This window comes from Lytechinus variegatus, chromosome 19, assembly GCF_018143015.1.
Source record: "Lytechinus variegatus isolate NC3 chromosome 19, Lvar_3.0, whole genome shotgun sequence".
Lineage (NCBI taxonomy): Eukaryota > Metazoa > Echinodermata > Echinoidea > Temnopleuroida > Toxopneustidae > Lytechinus > Lytechinus variegatus.
This window is the reverse complement of record NC_054758.1, coordinates 432327-444355: the sequence shown is the minus strand read 5'-3', so window position 1 is coordinate 444355 and position 12029 is coordinate 432327. Positions and strand designations below refer to the sequence as shown.

At 36.8% G+C, this 12029-nt stretch overlaps 1 protein-coding gene across 1 annotated transcript in view; it reads left to right on the top strand.

The window, feature by feature from the left end:
• LOC121405875 (F-actin-monooxygenase MICAL3-like) overlaps nucleotides 1–12029 on the top strand; it is a 138731-nt gene that overhangs the window by 18592 nt on the left and 108110 nt on the right. Inside the window, exon 2 of the mRNA XM_041596861.1 lies at nucleotides 11366–11504. The gene's annotated coding sequence lies outside the window, so the exon portion shown is untranslated. The remainder of the gene's footprint in view (nucleotides 1–11365; nucleotides 11505–12029) is intronic.

Below are 12029 nucleotides of genomic sequence, written 5' to 3'. Positions count from 1 at the left end.
TGATTTTAAAATAATTTGAGTACCCCCCCCCCCCCGGCGGCCATGCACGTCGGTTTCATATATGTCGCATGATGGTATAGGTGGCCGTGGAATTTACAAAATATACACTTGTTCTATATTTTCTGTTTAACATATACCGTGAGATACTGATGACATTGGGCAAACTTAACAAGATATTTCCCAAACCTTGATAATGTTGTAATTTTATACAGTCAATGTTACACATTCTTGACACTAGGCAGTTTGACTTTTTTGTAATTCAGGAAAGAAATAATAATTACCGAAAATGAAATAATTTATGTGTCAGGTATATTCCAAGCATTTTTAGATATCGGTAAACTATTAATTTCACAGATTGAGTATCAAAATTAAACACTAAAACTGCACAGTGGTCATCGCAAGGGGAAAAGGTACGTGGAATATACAACCCGACGCGGTATCGGACTGGATAATCCGAACGGACAGTCAAGGCGATCAGCCCTGTCTGCACACGCTAAAATTTATTTGCGGCTCGCGTGCTAAGAATGAACCTATTTTTTCTCTTCATTACGAAACTCATACTGAAAAATGTTATCCAACATGGATTGCTACACTCGTAAGTTTTATTGTTATGTATCATTTACACAACATTATGAGATGATAACCCTTCTTCGGGAGAACAATGGTATAGTAGCTCGAATCTAACGATTTTCTTTTAGAAATATAACAAAAATTAACCTGATTTCGAAAGCCCGACATTCCATTTTAAGCGATGGAGAAAATAGCCTACCAACGTTATCAGTTCGGGAAAATTATAGTTAAAGTAATAAGATGTTTTTTAAAACAATGAAAAATTGTGAAGATATTGAAAATAACGATTTTGAAATGCTGTATGAAATTTACGCTATATTTTCATAAATTTTGGCATATTGTATCACTCATCAAAATTACTGGTAATTCGAAATCTTATCCACACTTGCTTGTAAATCTGATATAGGTTGATACACTGATAGTCAATGTAAATGATAAGTATTCATAGCCTTATACTAAATTTTAACGATTCCATTAGTTTTTAGGATTTTAATATCGCATACATTTTGGAGAGTGAGCAAAACGGTGCCCACATGCGTCGCTAACAAGATTGCTTGGCGACCTACCGCGAGAGGGCTTTTATAATGGCGGGCTCCACTGAGTTGATACATAGCCTATAGGTGGTTCACGTACGTGTATAGGCAGTAGGCTAATAGGCAGGATGGTGTCTGCTGTATAGAGGTGGCCAGTAGTATCTACATGTAGGTTTGTCTGTACAATGTAAATAGATGAATTTGTGCACGTCGGTCAATAACATGTAGACATTCTCTTCTGCTCGTCTCATTTCAGCTGCGTGAAATGAGACGAGTGCATGTGAGCGCATGACTCATGTGAGCTATTGGCAACCGCATGGAACAACCATCGAGCTTTGATATCAAGTTTTCAATCCAAGCAAGGTCATGTTCTATGTAATGCTCTGCAATGGAGGAAGGTTGTAGGATTGTGTATTAATCCACCATTGGAATGATTCGCACCATGGTTTACAGTCTTATGCTACAGTCTTCACGCACAGACTCAAATGTGAAAATTTTACCAAATTATACCTTGTCTGGACCAGACTAAAAAACTCTCTGGCCCGTATTGTTAAGTCAGGTTTAACTTAAACTCAGGTTTAAGGTTGGGGTTTAAGTATGGAAAGCCAATTGTTACATAAATCACTAACATAGAGGTATCATATTTCAGCTCATTTGGCTCTCAAATCATTCATAATTGTCTAGGAAGTATAAATAGATGATTGTCTTCACCATCGATGAATCAGGAAAGAGCACAGTAAGCATAAAGAAATGTACAACTTTATGAAAATTTTGATACTTTTTGCTTCCCATATTTTTAATAAACTATAACTTAAAAAACCTGTGTTTATTAAAGTTAAACCTGACTTCAGAGTATGGGCCTCTGTGTCAAATATAAGCAGCAACAGTACACAAGTGAATCTACATGTAGTCTTCACTACTTCAGACTCTGCATGATACACTATGTTAATTGCAAACCTAAAGGTCTGTGCCTGCAGACTACATCGTTACATGTCTGAATATAGAAGATTCACTGAGCACATGTGACAGTGAGTATGAGTAATATAAGATTGGCAAGTTAAATAATGGATTATGAAACATTTTGTAGATTGGAAAATTATCAATAGGTAATAATAGCAGACGCCATCAGGCAAAACATGATTATAAAGACACTTTCCAGCCTAGTTTTGGAGCTCATGAGCTGAAATTTGCTAGTGAATATCAAGGGCTCTTTTTCCCCAGCACTCTTGGGGCTCTTCTGGCATTTTAGGATAAATTAGCCCCAAGCACCCTAATATGGACCGGTGTGTTGGCTCAGTTGGTAGAGTGTCCGTCTCACAACCGGGAGGTAGGGGGTTCAAACCCCGGCTGCGTCAGACCAAAAGACATTAAAAGATAGGAGTTGCTGCTACCCTATTTGGCGTTCAACTATTAAAGGGATAGAGCCTCGTCGATCTCGCACTGCACAGCTGCTGCCAGGCCCAAGATCAATTAGGCAAAGCAAATTTTCAGAGTATTTTATTTCATGTCTATTTCAGACAATAAATTATAGATTTTCATCATTTTTTTCCCTAGGAAGACACAATCCCATCATGAGGTACAAATAGACATTTGATATGAACACACATTCAAATTTGGTTTATGGCGAACAATTTAAATTTCAAATCATAAAGTTGTCCTCGGCAGCAACCTGAAAACTTGCAAGAGATTTGCCTTGTAAAAGCAACAAATAATGCACACTGGATAGGCCTTCATGTAAATGTCTGGAATATGAAAAGGGACTACACATGTACAGGCCCAGTAAATGTCTTATATTGCAAGAAAACAGCTTTTTCTGTGGCCCAAGAAAGAAATGTGGAAATTTTGATTGTCAAAAGGGCTGCTGAGCCCTCTTTCATGTACAGTGGTATTTCCCCATATAAATGGCAAAGTTTATCATATTTGTGCATAATGTATAATTCTTTTATGAAATTGGGCCCCATTGATTTGAATATTTTGTCGTGTCAATCCTAGCTTGTCTGTAATGTTAATAGAGATTTGTGTCTAAAATTTATAGTGAAACACAGTTTATGACCATAGCATAGTGCAAAGGAAACTTGGGTTCAGAACACAGGCTGTTGCTATACTGTAGAGAGATTCAAAATTACATATAGTTGTTTTCATGAAATCTTGGATTTATGGCATGGTCACGCCGCCCGAATGTTGTTGGAGCGGTAGGGAGAGAGGGTCGAATTTTTATAGTAGACAAATATAGAGGAGCCGTGGGGTAGTGGTTCTGACTCTCGCCTTGCAAACAGAGGTTCGTTTGTTCGAATCCCATCGCGGTCAGGCGTCCTTTGGCGAGGCGTTGATCCACACTTTGCCACTCTCGACCCAGGTGCTAAATGGGTACGCAGTAGGATGTGAAAGTCATTGTCCATTACTGTGTGCGCCTCTCCGGCGACTGACTGGAATACTCCCCAGGGAGTGGAGGATGTGCACACATTGTGTGCAGGAATGGCTAATTGAATCCGATGACCTGGGTAATAAGCGCTGGACACGTCATTCCGATGTATTTATAGGCACTGTTTAAAAGCGGATTTGCATAGAGATGAGAGATCAGACCTACTGTGCAGATGTATGTGTACATAGGACTAGGAGTGTGATGATCTGAATCCTATGTTTGAGTGAATGTGACTTGATGATGCTATCATGATGGTGACTATGAATCATGGGATTGATATCAAACTTTGAATCTGGGTGGGGCTGGATGTATTTGTTAGATAAGGGGGGAAAGGAAGGAAATGAGATGGATGTACGGAGGGGGGAGGGGCTCGTTGAATTTGATTTGATTATTTACCAAGAATATGTACACTAGATGAGGAGAGGGGGGGGGGGACCTTGCTTCATGGACCGACATGTAATTCAAGTGATCTGGGGAGCGTTTCATGAAAGGACTTGTGAAATGTTTTATCCGACAAGTCCTGTAATTCAAGTGATCTGGGGAGCGTTTCATGAAAGGACTTGTGAAATGTTTTATCCGACAAGTCCTGTAATTCAAGTGATCTACTCTTTCACTGACCTATTAAAAATGTCATGATCTTGTAACAGGGAAGAAATTCAATACATCAATAGAAAAAAAGGGAAATACATTCTAAAATAGAACATTACACAAGACATACCGTACTTGTACAAGAATGAGGGGTTGATAAAAAACCAGCAAAATGCCTTCGAATGTTGACCCCCAAAATTTAGATCTTACAGATTAGTCATTAAAATCCAAATCCAAAATTTTAATCTCACAGTATAATACTCAAGAAAAATTACATCCCCAAAATGCTCAAAATAGCCATGGAAAATAAGAAAACAGTACTGGAAAATCCTAATTCACTGCAATGTTTAACAATGCTATACACAGGTGTGTACATGTATATATGTTGCAAATTTACACAGTAGGTTGTCAGGAGTAGCCTCTGAAAATTGAAACAAAATATATTTTTGCCTGGTATATGATTTTAATCTTCACAACAGGAGTTTCCCTATTCATTAAGAGTAAAAACAATTTGTCATACTATTTGGGATAGTAAACAAATGATCTCAATTCCCGTATGGTCCCAGGGAAGCCCCTTCTTCCTAAATGAATTAGGAGGTGAACCCTTGTTGCAACCATGGATCCTATTCTAGTATAGGATCCATGTTGTATTAAAATGTCATCTTCAATTTCACCTGACATTTAACTCTGCTAGTATAATAGTGTTTAATAGGGAAATCCCCTTGTTTGTAAGTGTGCAGCATTGATAAAGGTCAGTATTGAATGTGCTTTGTTGTATGGTGTTTTCAACATGACCAACAAATGAATTTTCCGGGTGATTCCATCCTCACTTGCCTGTGTTGTGTTCAGTATGTGGAACTGGTATTTATAAAAAAATATTTATTTATCATCATCATCATCATCGTCGTCATCATAGTTATTAAAGGACAAGTCCACCCCAACAAAAACTTGATTTGAATAAAAAGAGAAAAATTCAACAAGCATAACACTCAAAATTTCATCAAAATCTGATGTAAAATAAGAAAGTTATGACATTTTAAAGTTTTGCTTATTTTTAACAAAACAGTTATATGAACGAGCCAGTTACATCCAAATGAGAGAGTTGATGATGTCACTCACTCACTATTTCTTTTGTTTTTTATAGTTTGAAATATGAAATATTTTGATTTTCTCGTCATTGTCATGTGAAATGAATTTTCATTCCTCCCTGAACACATGGAATTCTAATAACATTTTGTGCATCAGGCAAGGAGGTCCTTATCATCAAATTCGTAAAAATGAAATATTGTATAATTCAAACAATAAAAAACAAAAGAAATAGTGAGTGACATCATCGACTCTCTCATTTGGATGTAACTGTCTTGTTCATATATTCACTACATGTATTTTGTGAAAAATAAGCGAAACTTTGAAATGTCGTAACTTTCTTATTTTACATCCGATTTTGATGAAATTTCCAGCATTGTGCTTGTCTGATTTTTCTCTATTGATTCAAATCAACATTTTTCTGAGGTGGACTTGACCTTTAATTATTATTGTCATTTATATCATAACTATTACAAGGTGGACTAAATGGTATGCTGTGCAGATGATGATGGTGATAATGATGATGATGATGATGATGATGATGATGATGATGATAATGATGATGATGATGTTGATGATGATGATGGTGATGATGGTGGTGGTGATGATGATGGTGATGGTGGTGGTGGTAGTGGTGATGGTGATGATGATGGTGATGATGATGATGTTGAATGATGATGTTGAATGATGATGATGATGTTGAATGATGATGATGGTAATGGTGATGATGATAATAAATCCTACAGTCTACAAGCCTAATATATGTATACCGGTAGTTTCATGATACTAAAAGGCCATCTTCTCTCATTGCATTGTAAACAAACAATATGAAGGTGACTCAACAGTGTGTGACAGTGCTCAATAGCTATACAGTCATTGCTACCTAAGCACTGCATTACACTTCTTAGAAACCATTGATCACCCTTTACATATGGTCATACCTTGCTATTATTTATAAGAGGCTATTACAAACACCAAAGAGACATAGGTGATGTCATTATAGGAGAATCTTGGCTTGTTCTATGTCCTACACATGTATGCCTTTATGTATTCAAATGTACTGTATTTCACAACCTAATCACATATTCTTTGACAAATTTATGAAATGCTTTTAAAAAAAATGTTCTTTTCCCACTGTTTTTTTTTTACTTTTCTGGTTGGCCTATTAAAGTAATTGTACACAATACACACATGTATGCATGAACCTGTTACATACAACCAACATTGTACATGCATTTACATACACGTACATACATTTACATACATATTCACATCCTGATCCAGCAATGAGTAGAAAATAAGTCAGGTAGGACTTCATGTACTGTACATGTCCATGTACATGTATATAGGCAGAACAATCATCCAAACTTTAATAGTCTGCAGGCACAGACCCTGATTGGAACTTTGATCAACAAGTGTGCCTCCATGCAAAGACTAACACAAAACTTGCTGTTCCAGTATGTATACAAGGCATGAGTAGGCTGCACATTCAGACCATTATGTCGAGTGAAGGGTTTGCCCAGCAGACTAATCCAAACTCATCACATAATTGACAAGCTTTTACAGAATGTAGTCCTATGTTGTACTGTAGGTTACAGAGTAGGAGTCGGACATATTTCAAACATCTAATTGATCACATCAATATGCAGTACTATTATCTTTGACTGAAAACTAAAAAAATGTAATATAAATTCCAAAGGGCAAAAAGTACAAATTTGTCAAGCTCACTGCTTGAAAATTATTTAGGCCCACATACATGTAGGCCTTTCTTATTAATATCAACTAACATTAGGCCTAGAGTTTGAGAGTATTGATTTTATTATGGATTGTGCATTTAACATGAATGCACACTGTACTTGTCGTAGTGAAGTTTATTGATGACGTAACATACATGTATGTACTGACTCACCATATTATTGTTGATAATCATCCATGATCAGAGCGTTTCTCTCTTGAAAACAAACCCCAAAACTACGCTCTTTTGGGGATATCTCACTTCCATCCAGGTGTTCGAGTAGGATGATTGATGTGACATTGTTTTGTGTAACTTGGTCAATGCGTTGTGTAATGAGAGAAAATGTGATTATTTGACCATAAACTAATCTTTTCTGTTGGGTTTGATTCTGTGACTGGGTAATTATTCTTATCCCTGATTTGACGGTTACAATGGACGAATCTTAAAGGAGATGAGAACTATCTTTTATCCAATGACCTTTCTACACCTTATTCTTCGCATTGTAATCACACCATTTCAGCCATTCCTATTGTCTGTCCAGGGGTCTGTTTCACAAAGATAAGTTGTAGCTAAAATAACACTTTATGTGTCAATTCCCAGTTGCATGCTCTAGGTTTAAATATCAAATCTAGAGCTTCATCAATGAGGCTGCTCTCATTATGCTTTCTAAAACTAGTTTGTTTTAATGGAAACCGATTCAGGAAACCAGTTTGGAAGATCACTTTGCCAGCATTCCCACTTGATCACATGAAAGCGGTATTCAAAACCACTTTACGTAAAGCGGTCTTGTGTAAAGTTGACATCATTGGTATTTTTCTGCTGAGGGAGGTGTAAATTAGTTTTGTTGACATGTAGGATCCTCGCTTAACAATTATTATTTAACTGGATATGATCATTAAAGATTTACAGGCATCCTTGCTTTTCTGTAGACCTCATTGAAAAACTACATGTACAGACTACAGTTCATATTACATGTTATTTGTAGGTCATGCTAAATATATATCATGCATAATATTGAGGAAGGACATACATATGTTGGCATTGTAGTGCTGTTTTGTGGCCTTAAAAGTATTAAAAGCTAATATTTAGCAACACAGAAATCGTCCTTGTTGTAAATTGGGTTGCATTATTCTTGGTTTTAGGAGAAGCATTTGTTTGGATTTTCATTGGTACTGTAAGATATCCCATGGTAATAGTATGTTGACATTATTTGTGAATCACACAGCTTTGTAGGGTTTGTTGTCATACCTCCCTCCGAAAAAAATAATCATACCACAGAAAAAATAAACAACATGTAGGTTTACCGTTCTCACTACCTTCCGAAAATTAGTTTGTGTAATGAGAACGATCGAAGCGATCTTGACGATTCATATAACCACCTCGCGATGTAGTTTTCACGATCGCTCTGCCTCGTTAAACTGATTTAAGCGTAAAGTGGGGACAGAACCGTCCTTGGCGAAGCGATCTTCGCACATTCTGAGTGCGCTACTCCACGCAATGTCCCGTTGTAGAACGCCTACGCTGTGGTTTTGAATTTCACGTGAAATGTGTCACCACACTGAGAGCGTTTCCATAGCAACAAGATCGACGTAAAGTGATTTCGAAAACAGCTTTCTGCGATCAAATGGGAACGCTAGCAAAGCAATCTTCCAAACTGGTTTCCTGAACCGATTTCGAGTAAACTAGTTTTAGAAAGCGTGATGAGAACAGTGTCTCAGTGTACATGTAAATGTAGACCTCATATGATTCTATTGTCACAAACTTCTTTTTAATGCCCCTTTTATAGTAAGCTCTTTATCTGAGCGTTGTGGAGGCAGTGGAAGGAGGATAAAGATCCAGTAATACATAAAATCAGGGATGGGTATCCCTCTCATGTCCCTGATCAAATGCTACATTTATATAAAAGCGCTCAATACACTGTTTATAAAGCTTCTTCTGTGACATTTTCTCTGGTGAAAATTGCTCCAATGGAAAATCTGTACATTAAAGCCAAACATGAAACCTAACCTTCAAAACTGTGTAAACTCTAATCCTTATCTTTACATTTTTCTGAACCAAAAACTAGCTCTAGCCCGCTGAGATATTAAGACCAGAACAATTGTCGCAGGAGCAAATCACCACGGATAGCATACTCTTACCCTGGAATAATAATGATATTATAAGGTGAACTGAATTGAACCGACTTGTTTCAAATATGTAACAAAAGGTATTCCAATCAGCACAAATACTTGCCTCAAATAGGGGGCCCCCTTGGATTAAAGCGCTCAAGCATTCAAAGTTTTTCTTTCTACCGGGAACCCTACACCTGGGTAGAGAGTGGCAAATGTAGATAACTGCCTTACCAAAAGATGCAGTTGCTGCAGTGGGACTTGAACCCTAGATCTCGTGATTCAAAGCGCGGAGACTTATCCACTGAGCCACAATACCGCTACAGTGCATGAAACTGGAAGATACTGTTGGTATGAAACTTCCCTACATGTACCTTACCTGCAGTGAAGCTACTAAAAGCTGGAATCACTTAAAACCAAGGATGCAATGGAATGTCTGTGTTTAAACTTGGACAACGCAAGTTTAGCTGCTTTATGTCATCCGCGGTCAGATAAAATGAAAAAAAATCCATAAATTAAAACAAATGAACATTTACCCTTTTGAGCCTGCTTTACTCATGGCAGGCTCCATCACACAAATTATTTTCTTTTCTTTGCTTATGAAGTGGGGAATGCACGCTCATAAAGTTAAGCAATGAATAGAACGGGTAACAGGGATGAGGTCAGTATGGAAGGGGTATTAGTCACTACAGCATGTATGTATGCTATTGCTTGTGCATGGTGTATGTCTGTCAAAGCGATCTCCTAGTTGATGGTATGACTTCTGAGGTTAAAAGGATAATAGAAAATAAAATCTTGTCATAAAAGAAAGAATGGCCAATGACTCATTTATCAGAGGAAAGTCAAAATTTTCAAACAAAAAGAAAGACTCTGGAGTCATACTTGACATTTATTGTCTACATGTACATGTAGATCTGGAGGATATATTTCATTTTTATGACATAAAATAATTACTCAGAGAAAAGCTTTCTTAACCATCCTGTAAACCTGTTTGATAATATGTATGCAACATGTAGTTAGGTCATTCTAGGCTATAGTATTATTTATATTTACTGTTCCACTAAAATCATATCAAAATGAATCATAACACTTGTCACAAACTAGTATGATGGGAATGCAACATTTTTTGTCTCTTTGTGTGCACAACAGCAGTATGTGTGGTTCACATATCTTTTATTGGTAAAACCCGGGGGGAGGGCACTCACATAAATTAGTTGTTACGGGGACGTGCCTTTTTGATGACCCCCTATTCAGACCTAATCTTCTAGATACTCAAAATGACGAAAGTTCCCTTTTTCAGAAGTCGCCCCACCCGCTCGCAAGACCCCCGTTAAAAAACATCTCAGTTCCCTAGCCATGCCAAAATTTTCCACTGCGTACGAGAGCTGAATGAGTGGCTTCACAAGTCTCTAATTAGTCTGCTGGGCAAACCCTTCACTCGAAATAAGGGTCTTAATGTGCAGCCTACTCATACCTTGTGTACTGAAGGCTCTCTCGCTCAGGCAAGTTTTGTATGTGCTAGTCTTTGCGTGGAGGCACTCTTGTTGATCAAAGTTCCAATGAGGGTCTGTGCCTGCAGACTAATCTCTAATGGGGAAATCTGTGCATTCATTTGACAAGGTTTATATATACCAGCATGTTAGAACAGGATGTGCTTTTCATAGAAATGTTACAAACGTAAATGCAGATTTTGATAGTAAATAGAGTAAACTGTGTACATCTTCACACCAATATTGGACAGGCAACTTCTGAGCATTAATTGGTCACACAAATAGGGTTTCCAGTGGTTGCCTATTGAGTTGAGAGAGCTTGAATACTGGTGATTAAATTTGTATTTTTTGATTAATTGATATAATTTTTTTTCTCTGAAAAAATGATTGATAGGAGAAGAAACCCACAAGCTGGTTATTGATGATAATAAAGATATGGCTGATTTAAAAATAAGATTGTTTGAATAAAGTCATAAATCAGCCATTGGGTGAGTAGAGTGTAACAAGTGGAAGAGATGTCCCTCATTTCTTTCAGGAATTGAAGTTTTCTCCTACACTTGTATAAAAGGGAAAAGGGTGGAATAGACCAAGGAGTGAAATTATTTTTAAGAAGGATGAAAATGCTGTCGATCATCAGGCCTTTTTCATCCTTTTTCGCCTTTTCTGTTTTTAGAGTGTACAAGTAGTCAAAGAGAAATAATCATGAATTTCTTTGTATTTGTCCAATTTTCATCTGCTTCTCTACATTATATTAAAAAGTTTATAAACTCAGTACTTCTTAAGGTTACATACAGTACTCATGAATATTCTCTCTCTTATTTTTGTTCTTTCAGATTTTTCTTTTGGATTTTAATACTGCTTTTCAAGCTGTGAACTTCAGCGATGGGATATGGCATCCAGCAATTATCAACTCTCATTATAGACCAGAAACCAAAACTCTGATTTTGAATTTTTAGTTGGAAAACCAGAAATGTAAGATTAAGTCATTCTTCATTTTGTAAATTATACACTCTTAAATTAGTTTGGCAAAACATGCCTGTCCACTCAACTGTTGGTTGAATTCTGTCCAAATTGGGTAATAAAAACTAATATCTGGGTAATAATTCTGCTTGAATTGGATAATAATTGCCCAGAATATATTTACCCAACACAGTGGACAGTATGTAGCCCAACATTTTAAGTGTGTAAAGTATTTTTTTATCCATATTTATTCAGCTGTTTGAAACTTGGAATAGTTTCAGTATTTGTGTTTTTTTTTTTTTCATTTTATCCTTAATCATTCTCAGAATTATTAATAATAAATGATAGTAATAGCATTTATATAGCACCATCTATCAAGAAATATTCTATTCCGAGGCGCATTGTTATAAGTATTATTAATACCCCAGCTTTAGCTTGAGCTGCCTTTTAGCGCTCATGCATTCAAGGAATTAATCTTGCCAGGTACCCATTCACGTCACCTGGGTTGAATGCAGCACAATGTGGATAATTTTCTTG